Source organism: Solanum lycopersicum, chromosome 8 (assembly GCF_036512215.1).
Source record: "Solanum lycopersicum chromosome 8, SLM_r2.1".
Classification (NCBI taxonomy): Eukaryota; Viridiplantae; Streptophyta; class Magnoliopsida; order Solanales; family Solanaceae; genus Solanum; species Solanum lycopersicum.
The window spans coordinates 22,153,488-22,172,150 of NC_090807.1; positions in this window are offsets into that span (position 1 = coordinate 22,153,488).

Consider the following 18,663-nt stretch of genomic DNA (forward strand, 5'->3'; position numbering starts at 1 on the left):
TAAATTATGTTTGCATGACAGAAACAATAAACTTCACATGAGCACACGGAAGCAGTAAATTGTTGCTACCACTAATATTTTGCTAGTTATCATAAAAAGAGGAAAAACAGAACTAAAATGTTATTTTTCAACAAAAAGGAAAATAACAAATTCATCAACTATAAGATAAACAAAATCAATGTATGACCAAATTAGCTGAATCACAAAAAAGAACTCTTCTTTATCAATGCTTTTTTACATTTTTAAAGTAAATCTGCAAACGTTTTCAAAGTTTCAAAAATTTAACCTCAAATCTTTTGCAGTGTGTTTAAACTACAATACTCGATCAACACTCTCAAATCTTTTGTATAGAGAAAAAAGATTTCAAATTGAGTAAAGATTAAGCATCAACTATGGAAGACCAAACCATGTTGGTCTTCCAAATTTGTGCACTCTTCATATACAACATTCATCAACTTCATGGTGCCTTTTGGAGCGAGATTTGATGCTAGTTCTATTCTTAATTTTATCCCATGTAACTTAATGGTAGGTTTTGACAATGAAGTGTGTTTTCTTGGAGGGTTTTCTTCCCCAAATTTAATATAACTAAGTTGGGGTTTTTTTGTTCTAGTACAGGAGTAAATTATATATGCTTAAAACGTTATTCCCAATAATGTATTAGAGTTAAATATAATTTCCAGTTACATATTATTATTTAACGTCGTTAGCAGACCGTCCCTTTTCTAATTAAATTTTTAAAATAAAATATTTTTTCAAAAAATAAATAAAGTATAAAACGTTACTGTGAAACACGTTTATACTAGTTTTGTAAACATAATTAGAAACATACTATTTTGGTGTACTGATTTATAGAATGACTTATTTTGGTAAAAAATTTAAATTATCTGCATGAAAATGGAATGTTACAACAACATGTAAACTCATAAAGTATGAGACGGTAGATTTAAGATATGTTCTGATTAATTTTTCAATATTTATTTCTAGTTTCAATAGTTAATAACGTTAAACTTTTGTATGTTTTTCATGTCACATATAATATTACTCTCTGTATGAAAAATATTTATCATAAATTTATGATAAGAAAAAATATACAAGTCTTCCAATTAAGATTCTATCATATTTCTATGTATTAAATTTAGAGTTATAAATTTTTTGGATAAATAACATAACATTATAAACATGAAACAAATTGATTATTATGCCTAGATAAGCATTATAATAATACCTTAAGCAACTTATATATGCAATAATAAAAATACAAATCAATGATTTACGCATGTCCTATTAGACATGTTATAAATACATAAATATATACCTAACTATAAAAGAATGGTTATAACCTTTTAGGGACTAATTTAAATTAAGTATGTCTCATTTTAGAGACTCTTACTAACAACGTATTGTAAAACATACATTGTAAGCGTAAGCCTTAACCGACATTAACTATGTAAGAGTTACATGAAATCCCAGTATCACATCACCGGATAAAGAGATTCATACTTACCTAATGTAGGACCATCGTTTGTTTAGACTTAAGTGGATCCATTAGCTATACCTATGTTATCATATAATTTAATGGACAGGGAGATCGCTAGTAGATACCGCGCCTCAACTCATGGAAGAGAATCAATCTCAAGAGGACGCTACTAAGTACCCTACCTCAACTCAGGGATAAACACCCATATCAAACCATATCTTCTTGGTGCTTAGCATTATTTACCACATACTACATTACATTCATTACATTCGTTCATTAAGGGATTAAGGATTGCAACTCGATACCCCCTCTCAACACCTGGATGAGAATCCATCCCAACCCAAAACTCATTAATTCATTCAAAAGTTGATAGATTCAAAGATGAGAATAGCGTTTCAACTAAGAACCTCCTCATTGTGAGAAAATACTTTCACAACAATTCATTGTTATTTTTAAGAGAAAAATATGAGAATAGCCTTTGAAATAGTACTTCGTCATTGACCGTATCATTGAACTTCAGTCATTCATCATTCAATTATGTGTGTGTATTTATTTGTGAGAATAAACTTTCAGATAATCCCCATTAATTAGAAGTGTTAATATAAAGATAACACTCAATACTAACACAATTAGCTTCTAAATATGATTATCATTCATTCATTTAGATTATGCACATGATTTACATCATCATTTTACATTAACCTCCACATGAAGGGTTCAAGGAATGTATCAATCATCTCAATACCATGATATACATGATAGGTAAAGACCTCCACCTTTAAATTGGATCAACATCTCTAGCACAATTCTACTTCAACATGAAATTAGACCATAACTTGCCTTTTAACATCCATGATCAAGAGTTTCCAATAAACAAATAATGAACTTCAATTAAATCATGTATAATAATACCATTAGACAATCTAAATAAATTTAGGCATGATCCATAAAAAAAATTTCATGATCATCAAACCCACTTCATACAACACAATTTAGGAATTGAAAAAAATCATGGGTTCATAGAGTATTTTTAACATAAATAATAAATTAAACAATAATACAATCATAATTTGTCATTAAAAACTATTTGAAAATATTTGATGCAATAACCCATGTTAAAATTTAGGGGTTTTGAGCATCCTGAAATAACTTTGGAGTTTTCTCCTTGAATGGTAAATTAAAAAAGGATTAAGACCAACCTACCTTGATATGGATTCCTAAAAAAACCGCTCGAAATTCCTTTGAAAATCTTGAATAAATTGACCTTGTAAGCTTTATTTCTTCACCTTCTATTCAGGTCCTAGGAGAGATCTTTTTTAGGGAAAGGGAAGTTTGTATTTGGGGTTTTGAAATAATAAAGTCTTTAATATGTTTCAATTTAATATTCTTAAAATACCTAATAAACTAAAAATAATCATATAAACACTTAACACAACATTAAGACAATTTAACAAATGACTTTTCACTTGGCCGAACCAAACCAGTCCTACAAGTGTGATCCATGGACCACCATCCACATAATAGTCCAACGACCATCCTTGAAGGACCTGGTTCATTGTTGTGGCTTAAATTTAGGTTTCATGAGCTACGTAGTCTATCTACTAGGCGTGGATGGACCTATGGCGCGTTGTCCCTTTCCGTAGATCACCAAAATCATGGAAAAAATCTTCATTTTGGGCAGCATCATGGTTTCCTTGGGGCGTTCGGGTTTAGACAAATTGTCCTCCTCAAGTCCCTTTAGCGTAGTCCTTGGGGGTATTACATTGAAATCTAACCCCTAAGCACCTCCACCATTGCTTGGGATAACCATAAACTAATTTTAAACTCATGCTAATGCAAATGCATACAACTTAGACTCTAGTTCAATTATTCAATTTTAGGGTGATTCTCAAATGCTGTTGGACTACTTCTATAGAGTTCTTGGTTTGGAGAATAGAAAAGTGGCTTATCAAATTTATTCGGGTGGTCTCACATGACTACCCTATGCAATAGCAACACATCTCCTTGATTACATGGCCAAGACAAACTAGGACACTCAGACAACCTATATTTTTGCCACTTTTTGCTCATCTAGATCTCGTTGGCAAAAAAGTTATAGAATTGTAGGTACCATGCAAAAAAGAATTACTGGTGCATTCCCTTTATGAGCATAGAAACTCCCAGGAGTACGAGGGTGGACAAGTAGAAGAGAATCTCTCAATTATTCTTCATGAGAATGGAAAAGAAGAATTGATTCTCACTTTTTATCCACAAAGTCGAAGAGCAAGATAGAGTGTTGAATAAGATAAAAGAGAATTCCTCACTTCTAAATCAAATGATTGCTTCCCATTCCATATCTATCCAGCTATTGGATACCCAAATTGGGTCATGTATTGGCTCGTCTCAACCCCACAAATAAAGATTTATTGTAGAAGTCATTTCACAATGTTCACTATGGAGTTTCTTGGGAGGCAACCCAATTTTTTATCGCTTTATTTTTATTTTAGAATGGGTTTATGTTGTAGTTTGAAATATAGAATGTGTTTTAAAAGTGCATATTGGCAAGAAAAATGTCCAGTCGACGTCTCACCGAAGAGGTCAGCGAGCCTGACCTTGACAGCCATTAAACTCATGGAATTTTCAATTTGGATTTTGTAAAACTCGGCTAGTCTAGGAGCAAATAAGCCAATCACCAACCCGATCGGTGATCATGACTTTCTCTGCCGTTTTGAACCCCTCATTTGCTGGAGGTTCCGTAAAACTCAGCAAGGTAAGTCTCAACTTGGCGCGATGCGGAGTGGGTCAGCAAGTAAGACTAATGTCGTCGATTTGGAGAGAACTGGATATTCTTAAAAGAAAAAAAGTTGAATGTCTTTCATATTGCCTCTCTTTATAACTTTAAAAAATCATGCCACCCACTATAGTTTCATATATTGTTTTGTTTTTATCATACATTAGTCGTTAATTGTATGTTCGAAGTTTGATATTTTCCATCTAGATTTAAAACATATATATATATATATATATATATATATATATATATATGGCATAAAAGGTTGGTTTTTCGAAACTCCAAAGTCATATTATGCAATTGTACTCATTTAATTGTTCTTATCTTAGTGTAGTGGGTTTGGCCTCTCTTATCATAATTATATTCTTGAATGTATGTCTTAATTTTAATATCTTGCCAAATTTTTTTAATTGTAGAAGCATGGGGGCAATGGGTCTTAATTTAATTAAAGGAGTGCATGGTTAAATTTTGTTTTCAGGGGCTGTAACATTGAATTCAGAAGTTAGGGTAGAAAGTAGGCACGATTGGCCATTTTGCGAGTTGGGTTAGCTCGCTGAACCACTGGTGGTTAGGCGCGGTCCCCTAGATCACCACTAATTTCATACTATACTTGAATTTTTGTTCTATAACTATCTATGAGAATCCTCAAATCGTGAAGTGCAGTAAGTGAGTTGCTGATTGTCTTCTTGATCGCCCTTTTTACACCCCTAACCCCTATAATGAACTAAATTTTCGGAGATTAACCGAAAAGTCCCTTACCATCGACTACATGCATGTTTTTGTAGGAAATTTTAAGCCAATTCATTCAGCAAGACCGACTTGGCTCGCCAAAGAGTTTATAAGACTTGTTGAATGGTTCGATGAGTATGTCTGCAACTATTTTCTTCAACTTTGTTTGAAGTATCACTAAGTTTTCTTTTATGTTTTTGCAGAATTGGCCAAAACAAACCTTTTATATGTCACCCCACAAAAGAGCACGTGGCTTCGCATTAATGAAGGGGGAGCCAATCCTCCTATGAGGAGATTAACAAACATTCCTATGGGAGGAAAGGGCAAAGGCAAGAGGTCACCATTTGAGGTTTCGGAGCAAAACTCTTGAATTGACCGAGTGGTCTTTAACTTCCAAACTTTAATATATGAGTCGGTGGATAACCCACCATTACAATCACAAAGAGAATAAATATGTATTAGATAATGTCCTTCAGGAATGAGATCCCCAATAGCCATACTAGTAGTAGCTACAGTGTAAATTCTGACACCTCTTGGGCCTCAAGTGCCACCAATAGTTAATCCTCCCAGAATACTTTATGTATTAAAAGCAGATAGGTTGCAGAATATTTTTAAGAGAAGTTTCTATCTACTGAGGGCTTTGAGGTAAGATACTCTACATGAAGGGATGCTCTCCATTTCAACTCGTCAGAGCAGTACACCGGGTCCCAAGGCCCCTACATTCCTATATGGGTTGGAGAGTTTCATAAGGCATATGGATAGTTGGTGCCCTAGGGGAAGAAAAGGCAAATGTCTTCCCACCGTTAAAGTCAGTAATGGTTCGGAGGAGAGGAATTCAGGTTAAATAGTTTTTATATATTAATAGTTAACAGATCCATAGGTTCTACACTCATATGAGTGCTTGCGTGCAACTCAATCCCTAAATAACACAATAAGCTAACTTGCATTGTTGATTTTTGAAAACATCTAGAGGTGGATTGAGGTAAGAGTACCCATCCTGAAGAAGGACTTGAATATTGTTTCTTGATTCTGGTTTGCTTTATCAGCAACACCATTATGCCATCCCAAAATGAGTCTGTCCTCCACCCCCCCCCCCCCCCAAGGAGGCCTATCTTAGGTCGATCATATCCATGTGGAGCATAACTTGGGACTTCTCATTAGTCAGAAGATGGCCATTTGAGCAAAGTAGAATCAAACCTCTCTTTTATTCCTGGTGCTGGTCATAGAGTTGTGCTCGCGTTTTGGAGTTCCTCGAGACCCGTGAAGAGATATTGGAGGTCGTGTACACACTGAAGAAAGGCCACAGGAAGAGAGAAACCTTTGTATGTATATATCTGGAGGTTGACATTGAATCTATACCGTAGAGGCATCTTTGCCTACTTCGGCCTTAAGGTATTCAAGTACATCATCTCCTACACCTTCTTCATAAAATCCATGTACTTCTACAGCAGCCCAACCCTCAAGGATTACTCAATCTATGATCCTGATGATGGGCACGTAGCCCATATGGCTGATGTGCGAGCAAACTAATTAGAGGGTTCAGTCCCATATATGCCTTGGTTTAGTTATTTTTGCATATTTTTCTTGCATTTAAGGATAAATTTCTTTTTATTTGTGGTGGGATGAGTTATATATATACCTACCTCATGTGAATATAACTTTTGTCTGTACGTTGGGTTTTATACTATTAATTGTGTGGTTGCACTATGTTTGTGCATATTTGAGCGTGTGTCTCCTTGTTTCAATTATAAATTTTTTTTGACGGTTTTTGAAACTTTTGTGTTACGTCTTGGTTGTTTTTCAATGTGGATTTTATTATTCAAATTTGAGTATCTTTTGATCAATATCGATGACTTCTATAGTGTTATCAATCAAACAAAAATGGATGTGCGGCTATGATGAGGACAAATGAAGTTTTATCCATAATATGTTAATTTTTGCATCTCAATGTAACTAGCCTATTATCAAGTTAAGTCACATGTGTTGAATGTTGCACACTAGCGAAAGTGTGGAGTCTTATTAGACATTAGTGTCACTTCCTTGTGATATGGGCTTACCATTAATCTTGTGTGATGAAACCTAGAATTTTCCCCATTGGTCCGGTGTACTACGTGATGCAAGATCTTGAAATGATCTTAGTAAAAAAAAATTTAAAGAGAGAACAAATTTGACATTATGCCCTTTCTATGGCCTACTTTGTTAGTGTGTAATCTTTTTTTGAGCAATCTTAGAACCTTAACAGTTGCTTGGAAAAAACATGATGAAATTGTGACATTCTTTATTCCTTCACTCTCAATCCTCGTGAGATATGTTTTATTTGAATATCAAACTTAGGCTAAAAAACTAAGTTGGGGTGTGGTGAAAAGAGAATGTAAAACAAGGAGTGCAATGAAGTCCCCGTTGATCCATGATTTTGAGAATGATGGAACCCCACAATTCAAAAAAGAAGAAAAAATGAAAATAAGAATGAAAAAAAGAAAGAAAACGTTTCAAATTAAAGTTATGAAAGCACATCAGAAATTGGGTCAGCTTGGAAGGAAATCTTTCATATCTTTCTAGATCCACCCTATAATATGGGGTAAAATAGCCAAAAAAGTGATTTTATCCCTTATAAGAAGAAAACTGATTCTTGAATCCCTTTGACGCTCATGTCACGTCGAGGTACTGCACAAAAATAAACAGCAAAATTTGATCCAATTTATCATAATCGATTAGTGGTTTTTATTGTTTATCCTTTCCTGGGCTTGTCTTGTATTGAGGTATACCAAAGAGATTCGTACAGTTAGGTAACAGAAGGGGTGGGACCCCATTTGTGGTTGAAGGCTAAGTTCATTCATGGATATATCTCACTCCTCTATGCTAGAAGACTGAGCAGTTTTAGTTTATTACCAACCTCGGGTTCAACAACTATTAGGTGACAAGAAAGAACACATACCTATCACTTTTGGAAGGTTTGAAACCCTCGATTCATCCGAATCAAGGAGAAAAAGATAACAAGAGCGAAGAGATTGAAAGAACGGAACTCCAGCGCACTGATTGAGCTAGCTAGAAGTAGGAACTTTTATTTAAGTAAGGCCAGCTGTAAATAAAGAAAACAAGAGATTCGTGGTTGTACCGTTGCCAGTGTACAACAATTGGCAAGTTTCCTACAGTTGATTCTATTGAAAGTTAATAATGCTGTGACTTTTGAGCATGAATGAAAATATCAAATAAAAGTGAATAAAGTGTTGTCCATACCACATTTCATGTTGATAATAATGAATGAGCCTTAATTCCCATAATTTTACACCCAGGCCTATTACAAGACTTAAAAGACATTTTTTTATCATAAGTGAGCTAAAACTAGTGTTGGTTTGAAAATAAGGGAAAACCTATGGATGGAGTCATGCTTGTGTTCATCTTTGTAAATGTGAGAGCTGTGTGAGAATCATGAACTATAAATGTAACATCTTGCAACTAAAATTTAACTAGAAGGAAGTTTTGAAATTGAATATAGTTATTTTTCTAAAGAATTTTAAAAATCTAGAAATTTTGTAGGAAAGTTAAAGTTACTTTTGGTCAACTACAATCGGGCATAACTCCTAGCTAAAGATAAGTAAGGTGTAGCTCAAGATATGGTTTGAAACTTTTGGAAATGTATTTGAAACACCACCAATATTTCAAAAATTTTATTTTGGATGAGCAAGTTATGACCTTCAGAAGTTGGGTCGTTTGATTAGGGAAAAAATCCAAACAAAAAATTTAAAGAGTATTTGGTCTTTTCCTTACCCAATTAATTATATTCATTTTTAGTAATTTTAATTGGGTTCAAAGATAAGTTAGTTCAGTTTATGCTTTTGAAAAAGAGAGTTAGGGGTTTTGTAGAAAGAACACAAGAGTAGGGAGAAGAGGAAAGACAAGATTAGCAAAGAATGATCGATTTCGATTGTGGATTTCTTCCAGATTTTGATCTTACAAGTTATTTTAGTCTCTCATAGCGTAAGGGATCATTCTCCCACAGATCTAACATGTTTAATTCAGTGCAATTTGTCCTTAAAGAGTTTTGAGTGTTGATTTTCTTGGTAATAATTCTTGAATTTGAATGTTGTTCTTTAGTTGAGTTCTAATGTGGAGTTTTTAAGATCTTTCCATTGAAATTTGGAGTTGTTTGGAGTTAGGTTCTTGATTGTACATGTTTGATATTGTGGTGTAAGAGGAATTTGATGGAAATATTCGAGATTTAGAGAATTGGGGCTTGAAAACGATGAAGACAAAAATCAGACAAGGAACAGGTACCGAGTCCGTACCGAAAAAGGGACCTGTTCCCCCAATGAACAAAATTTTCTCCGCGTCGTGGACAAAACTTGGACTTCTCTATCTCAAATATAAGTTTCACATATAATTAATTAGGAGCACATCCGCATCGAGGACTTGTTTTATGACAGTGGTTTCATAACTTTTCTCAAGTTTACCTACTTGAAATCATTCCTAAACATCAAAAGACCTTTTATATGACCAATCTTAATTTCTTAAATCACCATAATTCATTTCAAAGAAAGTTAAGAGTCGATTCAAGTAATATTAAGATTCAAGTAAAGTAAAAATAAGAGTCTAGTAAAGTAAAGTTAAGAGTAAAGTCAAGTGAATCTTATCAATGTTTTTAAAATGTCGTTTACAAATATTTTAACTTTGTTTAAAATAAACAATTTACAGTTAAGCTAAGAGTAAATAGTTGAGTTCATTTCTTAAAATCTATAGAAAACTAATTATTGACCAAAGAATTTATTAATGTTTTCACATTTAAGATACGAGCAAAACTGAGATTTCCAGAAGAATTTTGAACAAAAGAAGGGTACATAGATTCCAAGAGATCCTTTAATCTATGCGTTTGAGTAATTATAATAACCCAAAGAAAGGAGTTAATTTTAAAACATATGAGCTAAGTATAATTTTTGGAGTAGTATTGAGCACCTATATGGGAATACGAGTTCATATTAAATAGACTGTCTATAAACCATGTAGCTATAATAGGCATTAAATAATCATGCTTTTTAGATGATCACTGAAGTTAAGCTAATGAATTTACTAATTTAGGCAGCTCCTATACTCTTTGAAAGTGTATGATGACCGGGCAATGTGGGCCTAATTACTATATATCATCACCACAACTTTTATGTGATGGTTGTTAGATAGAGAAACTCCTAAAACATTAATTGAATAGTTTCCTCAAGAGGTTCTACTTAGTATGAATGGGGTATGGGACTTCATTCATACATTATAAAGGTAGACTATCAGAGGAAGAATGGTATTCCATTTATTATGATTATGAATTGACATCAGTTTAATTTTTACTTTTACATACATCTCAGAGTTATTTGTATCTTTACATACAAACAGAGTTGGAAACCATATTTTAAAAAGCATTTCTTTATATCTTACATGTTTTAAAACTATTTTATAATGAAATGAGTTCATTTATGGATTCATAAGTAAAGAATAATCATGGTAAGTGTTTCTTTTAGAATCTCCTTCATGCCTATGTTTATTTAAGCAATCCAACTTGCATACTCGTACATTAGATGTACTGATTTCAGTTGGTTAGCATCATATTATAATGTAGACACAGGTAACTAGGATTGTCATTTACAGCACCAGTGATCTAGTTGAACACCCTAAAGTCACTGAGTCAGCCTCAATGCATTTTCACAAGATCCATTTTATTTCTTTAAATTTGAATTTTAGTTCATTAAGATGTTGTGGTGCTTTTCCCAACATCCACCTAGTTTTTAGAGGCTTTATAGATAGTCAAAGACGTTGGTCCATTTGTCATTATCTTTTTATTGGCTTATATTGTGATTTAAGTTGCCACATTAGCATTAATTTAATGTTTATTTTTGAAACATTATGAGTTGGGTTTGAGGAAGTTAAGTTGTTTATCACTTAAACCTTTTTTTAATTCTTTAACTCTTCCACTTAGTAAGTAAGCCAGCGTAAGGGTTCACATGGGGCCATCAATTGTCTCAGAGTGCCGGTCCCGTCCAGCTTGTAGGCTCGATGTGTGATGAACTTGATATCAGAGCACATAGTTCAAAATTCATAGGAAATCTATAAAGTCGTGTCTGTATAGTCCTACTTATCAGTGTGAAGTGTGCCACTTCTATAATTAGGAGGTTGCACTATTTATAAGTTCCTTAACTTTCTTCATAATTATTTCTTGTGTTAGAGTGTGATTTCTAAAAATATTTCCTTCTAAGTCGTTCGTGTGTGTGTTTTTAGAGAATCATACCTGTATGAAGAGTTGTTAGAGGTCGCCCTACTAAAAAAATTGTCGATGAACAAAGGATATCTAATGCAGCAGAAGTGCAACCTCAAGGAGAGGTCACCCATGCTTAATTCCATGAAATTATTTGGAGGTTAAGTCAAGTTAGGAAATATAATGTTTGAATAAGATATAATTAACTAGAAGTAGCTGATACATCAAGTATCTCTGAACTTTTTAGGATAAGGGCAAAAGTTTCATAGTTTTAAGTGTGACTGAGGGTATGAAAAACTTCATTGAGGAGCTAAAAAGGATATCCGATGTGATGCATGTTGTTGAGGCAGAGAGGGTGGAACTAGTTGCATACCATATGAAGGGTGTCACTACAATCTAGTTCGACCAATGGAAGATGAATGGGGCTGATGATGAGACAATAGTGAGTGGGGTTGTGTTTGAAAGTTGTCTAATGGAGTTTTCCATTCCCCTTGAGTTGCGAGAGGCAATAAGTGAGTTTCTCACCATTAATGTGGAGTCAATAAGAGTTCATGAGTACACTGTAAAGTTCACACAACTTTCTCGCTTTGCTCTGGAGATGGTTGCTGACATAAGGAGCAGCATGAGTCTATTTGTTGCTGAGTTATCTCGTCGGTCAAGCAAGTAAGTAATGGAAGCAATTATTATAAGGGATATGGACCTAGCAACGCTTATGATCAATGTACAACAAGTTGACGAGCATAAGCTGAAAGATAGAAAGAGTTAAAGATTACGTGGGCTACAACATCTGGGAAGGATTTCAGGCAGCAAACTGATAATGTTAACAAGTTATCTCTCCAATAGAAACAAATGGGACCTACTCTATCATTTGCTATTACACAAACACCTAAGAACAAATATGAGTACAATCTTCAGAATTCTCAATGTCTCTGAGCTAAACCTGCATATTCTCAAGGCAGTATGGCACAAAAAGCGAGTAAGGCTAATGCATGTTCTAGCTGTAATAGAACAAGTAAAGTAATTGTCGTGACGGACACACAGGTTGCTTCAAGTGTGTAGAAGAGGGTCACTTTTTTAATGTGTCCAAAGAATATGCAAGGAAAGGATATTGGCGGAGGAACAAATCACTTATATGTTGATTATAGTCACTAAGGACAAGAGGATTTGCCAAAGTATGTCATTGGTATGATCGAATTCTTTCACTATTCTATTTAATCTTTTCTATATCTAAGGGCGATTTATATTTTGTAACACCTTTGAACAATTTACTATTTCTATACCTGTTGGTGAGACCATTCTAGCAAAGATAATATATCATGATTTTCCCGTATGCATCAATCATTAAGGCACCATGATGATTAAATTGAGATGTACATGGTAGATTTTGATGTCATTCTTAGTATGGATAGGCTACATGTCTGTTATGACTCAGTTGATTGTAGATATCGAGTAGTCATGTTTCATTTTCCAAATCTACAAGTCTTTGAGTGGAGTAAGAGTTCAGTAGTGCCTATGGGTCATTACATTTTGTACATGAGGGCGAGATATGTAGTTTTGAAGAGTTGTAGGTATCACTTAGTCCAAGTTAATGAAACTAGTGTAAGGATACCTCTCAACCAGTCAATTTCAGCAGTAAAAGAATTTCTAGAAGTCTTTTAGAATAATACTCTTGGAGTCCCTCTTAAGAGAAATAGGCTTCAACATAGACATCAATTCATATACTCGTCCTATCTCTATTCAACCATATAGAATGGCACAAGAAGAGAGAGTTTAATATTCATGAGATAATTTTCAAACCCCTAAATTAGAGTTGATTACTACAATATTTGTGTTGGAATATGACTTCATTATCCATATGGTGTTCATGTTGAAGTGTTCACAGATCACAAGAAGTTCTTAGTAGGTGTTTAGTTAAAAAGAGTTTAATCTCAGATAGAGAGAGTGGTTATAATTACCCAAAGATTATGACATGAGATCTATTTATAATCCTATAAACACTAGTGTTTCTGTACATGCCTTAAGCAAGTTGTCTATGCGGAGTTCCACCTATTTCGAGGAACATAGGAAAGTATTAGGAAAAAGTTTACGTTTAATTGCACTATAAGATGTTCAAATAATGGATTCAAAAGAAGGAGGAATAATTGTTATGAATGGAGCTGGCAGATCATTAGTATGAGAAGTAAAAGGCAAGCAATAGCAAGACCTTATCTTGCCTGAGTTAAAGGTAAATGTACATAAGCAAAAAGTGATGGATTTTGAGGTATCAAGGTAAATTGTGTGATTGATTTCAGGGGTAATAAGGACAATCACATATCTCACATGGAATTTCTTACAATACTACTTATCACTCTAGCATTGAAAGGGCTCCTCAGGATGCTCTTTATGGTAGAACATGCAAATCTCCTTTTGGACGGTTTGAAATTTGTGAATCAGGGTTGACATGACCAGAGTTAGTTATCAAGCAATGGAGGTCGGATTTTAGCAAACTCGGTGGCCTTGGAAAGATTAATTCAATTATCTATCATATAATATGTTATAAGACACCAACTTCATTTTGTGCTAATAGTTATAACCAATTGAAGTTGACCTGATAAAAACTTACCCCCCCCCACTAACTTACTCCTAACCTTCACCTACGATTAGACCTACTGACCATAAATCGAACAATGGCGCGTGATGGTCGTCCGTAGTATATGTTAGACCCTGGGTAATAGGAGTCTTGATTTACGAACACTAACCACAGACTTTGGTCTGACCTACATACCATATGTCTCTCCGTGGGTTGAGACTTTGTCTATTCTTGTGAGATATGTTTCGGAGGGTTGTAGTGGTGAACCATGGACACGCAGTACGGACCATAGATCACACTACGGTCTGCATATGCTTATTGTTGCTTGCACCTGCAATTTTTCTAAAAAGATGATTTTCGCTCTATTTTGGATACGAGGTATTACATTATCTCCACCTTGGAAACATTCGTCCTCGAATAAATACTAAATTAGCTGAAATAGGGAGAGAGGTGCAATCCCTATTGGTGAACACTGAAAACTAAGTTTATGATTGAATTGTGTTTCAAGGACATTCAAATACCCTTAAAATGCAAGTACAAATGAGGGAACACGATTATAAGGTTGAATTGACACATGAATGACTGAAAAACCGAAAATGAACTATTTCCCCAAGCTGAAGTGGAATCAAAATTACAGAGGTGATGGTACTTTTATTTCATGGCTGCTTGTACTTCCCAAATATCTCCCTTTACGGACTAACGCCTCAACAAAACCTTGACTGAAGCGACATATTTTTTTCTCAACCTTTGTAACCTGACGGTCAGGAATCATGTCATGATCTTAATCTTGATCCCAGACGAGACCGGCTTGATTGGCCTCTCAAAGGTCACAGACAAGCCTACATACGTCATTCTTTCTTCATCTAGGTTAATTTTAGCGGAAAGTTTGAATTTTTTCAGATTTCATGCTAAACATCTTAAACTTAACATCATAGGCGTTGACAAATCAACTATCTAATATAGAGATAATCAAATGAAAGAATTAGTTCAAAATTTTATTAAACCTATTTTTGCAAAAAATGACACCAATAAAAAGTATGAAAAAAAGTGGAACAAAACACTAGTGGAACGTGCTCCACTAGATAAAGCCTACATCTAAGGTAGATAATAATGGTAGACATCGTCGAAAGCATGAGGTCCAACAAAGTGTGGATGAAAGCTCCATGTCAGGATAGCTTCACCTAAAATTGTAGAGTTGTATAGGGTTAGTACACACTTGTACTAAGTATGAGTATATGAAAAAACACACCAAGGACATGCATGAGGAAGAATAGCTCTTTCCTAACAACGTGATTATGAAAAGTCAAGTTAGTAAACTTGCAAAATTTGGATTAGGAATGTTAGTGAGCTTTCCATATTTTTATTAGGAATGTGAGAGAACATTCCAAATTTGTATTAGGAAAGTTATGCCATGAGAGTAACATGCATCATCATACTTATCATATTGCAAACATCACATAACATCTAGTACATAACACAAAACATTTTAGATATAATACATAACATTTTTCATATTATTTATTTAATTGTCATGAGACCTTGGATTCATAAACTTGACATCAACACTTCCCGGAAATGAGGGATCAACATATGTGACCTCAACTTGGGAGACTTCTTTAGAAAACACAGAGTGCTTCATTCATTCATATGTACTTCATTTCATTTCATTTTTTCATGGGCTAGTAAAAACACCAGCTATACCTAGGATGTAGTTTAAGACTTTCCTCTGGTTTGCTGTGCAATGTTGAAGAATGACCTAGTATAATTACTTATGTTCACCTCCTGATTAACATATCCTAACACCTTCGATATCATTTACTTCGTTTTGTGCATCATTTGAGGTTGTCCTTATTCATTCATGGGGAACATTAAATCTAACCGACACAGATCATGTGGGCATCATGAAATCTAGTGCCTCCCCCACAGCAAAAAGCGGTGATATCACCGGCCTAAGTGACCTAAAACATGCTAGCGTACATCGGAATTGAACCTCGCAAGATCCCTATATTGGTAGTATAGGTTCGAAGACTATGAGATATGAGGAGACCCATACCCGGCATGCCAAACACTCTCATCTCATGAGAGTTACGTGAACCTCCGCCCTTCCCGAGATAAGGAATCACCGCTCATAGCTAGTCTATCGGTGCTCAATATGAAGTTCCATTACATTAAATTCATACATCCTTGAAAATGGATTCTAGTATGAGGACATCATAGCTCAATAGATGATTTCTCATCTCATCATTAGTATTAAGTGTGTTAATCTCAGTACATTCATTAGAATGTTCATAGCGACTGGTCTTTTCATTAAATTTACACTCTCATAGGTGAGTACGTTTTAATAAATTTCCTTAGGCTCATTTGAGATTGCTCTCATCTTTTACATTAGTCTCATATCATGTTGTCACGACATTCATTAACATTAGCACATTTGATCTTCATAATTACTCACCCCATTTAACGGTTATGTTCATTTCATCATATGCCAATGCACTTGGCCATTTAGTGTGTTTCACACTCTTACTTAACCCTTTTAGGGTTTCATCATTTCATTGTTCATTTAATCATTTCTATGTTCATTTCATCACTTCGTTGTTCATTTCATCTTTTTATTGTTCATTCAATCATGTGCCAATGCACTTGGCAATGTAGTGTGTTTTAGAGTCTTACTTAACCCTTCTACAATTACATCATTACATTACATACATCATAGGCTCACTTATTTTTAAACTTATACTAGACTTATGGGTGTATACATACAACCCATGAGGCTTCATTCATCATTCGTTTAATTGATTCATATCTTCAAAAGATTATGTGGTACAAGACTCATGCATCTTGTAAGTATGCCAAGATTTCGATTTTTATCTAAGTAGGTAGCATTATTTTTGAATTTATAATTCACGTATGGGTTATGTATCAATTAAGAATATGGGAAAGGTAACCCAATTTCGAATCCATTAGACAACACTTACATTTTTCGTTTATTGTATTTGGGTCTACACGGCTAGGGGATCCAAGATCAAGCCCCAACACCTTTATTTTAATTTTCTCTTAGTTTTTATCATCATTTTTCACTCAATGGGATTGAGAGGATGTGGGATTCAACCCCCACAACCTGATTTTCTTTTAATTCCATTTCTTTAATCTCTCTCACCAATGGCCGAGTGGTTGTGGGTTCGAACCCACCACAACCTCTCTTTAATTTCTTTAAGATTTTCCGCCTTGAATCTTCCTAGGAGGTCGTGGGTTCGATTCCCACGCCTCCCATTTCTTTTTCTTTCATTTTTCTTTTACTCTAATTTGTTGCCTAGAAGACATTGGGTCGATTCCCACACCTCACATTTCTCTTTATTAATTAATTTTTTTGTAATTTACTTTTAAGCAAGCACACCCGAGATCGAATCCCCTTGACCCCCATTTCCCTTTTGTAAGTTTAAGGCATTATACTGGTGAAGTCGCAGGTTCGAATCCTGGTGACTTCACCTCATTTTTCATTGAATTAATTTTCCAGATTTGTTCATCTATATTTAGCCTAAACTAAACATGTAAGTTTCTGTAAATTTTGTACCATTTTAGCTCACTTTCATAAATATTTTTACTTGAACTCATAGAGTAATTCGTAGACCATTGAACACGTTTTGGGGTGCATTTTTTCATCGGTTCGTTTAGCAAAGAGATTGTTACTTAAATAAGCCACATTTAATATTTTATGAACATCAAGATTTACATAGGTTTATGCACGTAAAATAATAACCATAATGTTACACATTTTGGAGCCTCTAGCCGAGACCGTAGTCGTAGTCACATTCTTGCACACACATGCACATAGTTGCGAAAACACATAGGTTGTCATTCATACGATTTCAAATGCACAAAGATAAACATAATCATAAGGAAAACACAACATACACCTAAATCAACCGGCAATCATACCCAACCTACGAATCATTGGGAGCTAGTGATAGGGACATTTTTCAACGAGGAACAACCCTAGTTTTCGGACTGAATAATATGACCCCTAAGGGGTCTCTTTGGAAAGGGACGACAATATAAGAGAACCCATAACTTTTTTACATTAAAACATCGACTTTATGACACAAAGCATCACCCAATATCACGTCCAAATCCCCTCAATGTTCACACCACTCGACGGACAACCTCTTTTTCCCTAATGTGTGATTAATGTTTGTTTTCTTGTGATTTCGTGTGAGTTATTCTATGTGAAAATTTTGGTTTATTTTTATGTTCTTGAAATTTACTTTGGCACAGAAAGATCGTGAATGAGAGTGATAAAGACGTGAGAGAGAGAGATGAGTATGGGAGTGAAGTGTTTTCTTAGGCTTAGGAGTGTTGTTTAGGACTTAGTCTAATAAGGTTTTGTTTAATTATTAAAAACCTAACGTCCTTTCATTTTAAATCAAATAATATAAAAAATATAAATTATTTCATTAATCTGCCAACTTAAATTAAAAACAAATTTAATTCATTGCTTCAACCTAGGTTCGAAACCAGGTGAACCAAGACTTCACTTCAAGGGCCAATTTTTAGCCGTCTCTACCCTAAATAACCCTTCACCTTATTAATTAAATAATTTATTAGATATTTAGGGTAATTATAATACTATACTTAGTCTGGAAAAAGACCATTTTATCCCTAGACCCTCCAAACGTAAGATTTTCCCTTTTCAAGTCCGGTAAAGACTCATTCGAGTAAGTCTTCATATTAGAGAGCCCTACATGGATGGACCCGACCTTTTATAGATCAACTAACTTGGGGAGTTAGATGATCTAGGAAAGGTTTGGTCCAGCTATGTAGGGCTCCCGAATATGAAAATTTACGCGGATGAGTCTTTAACGGACCTAAAAAGGGGAAATCTTAAGTTT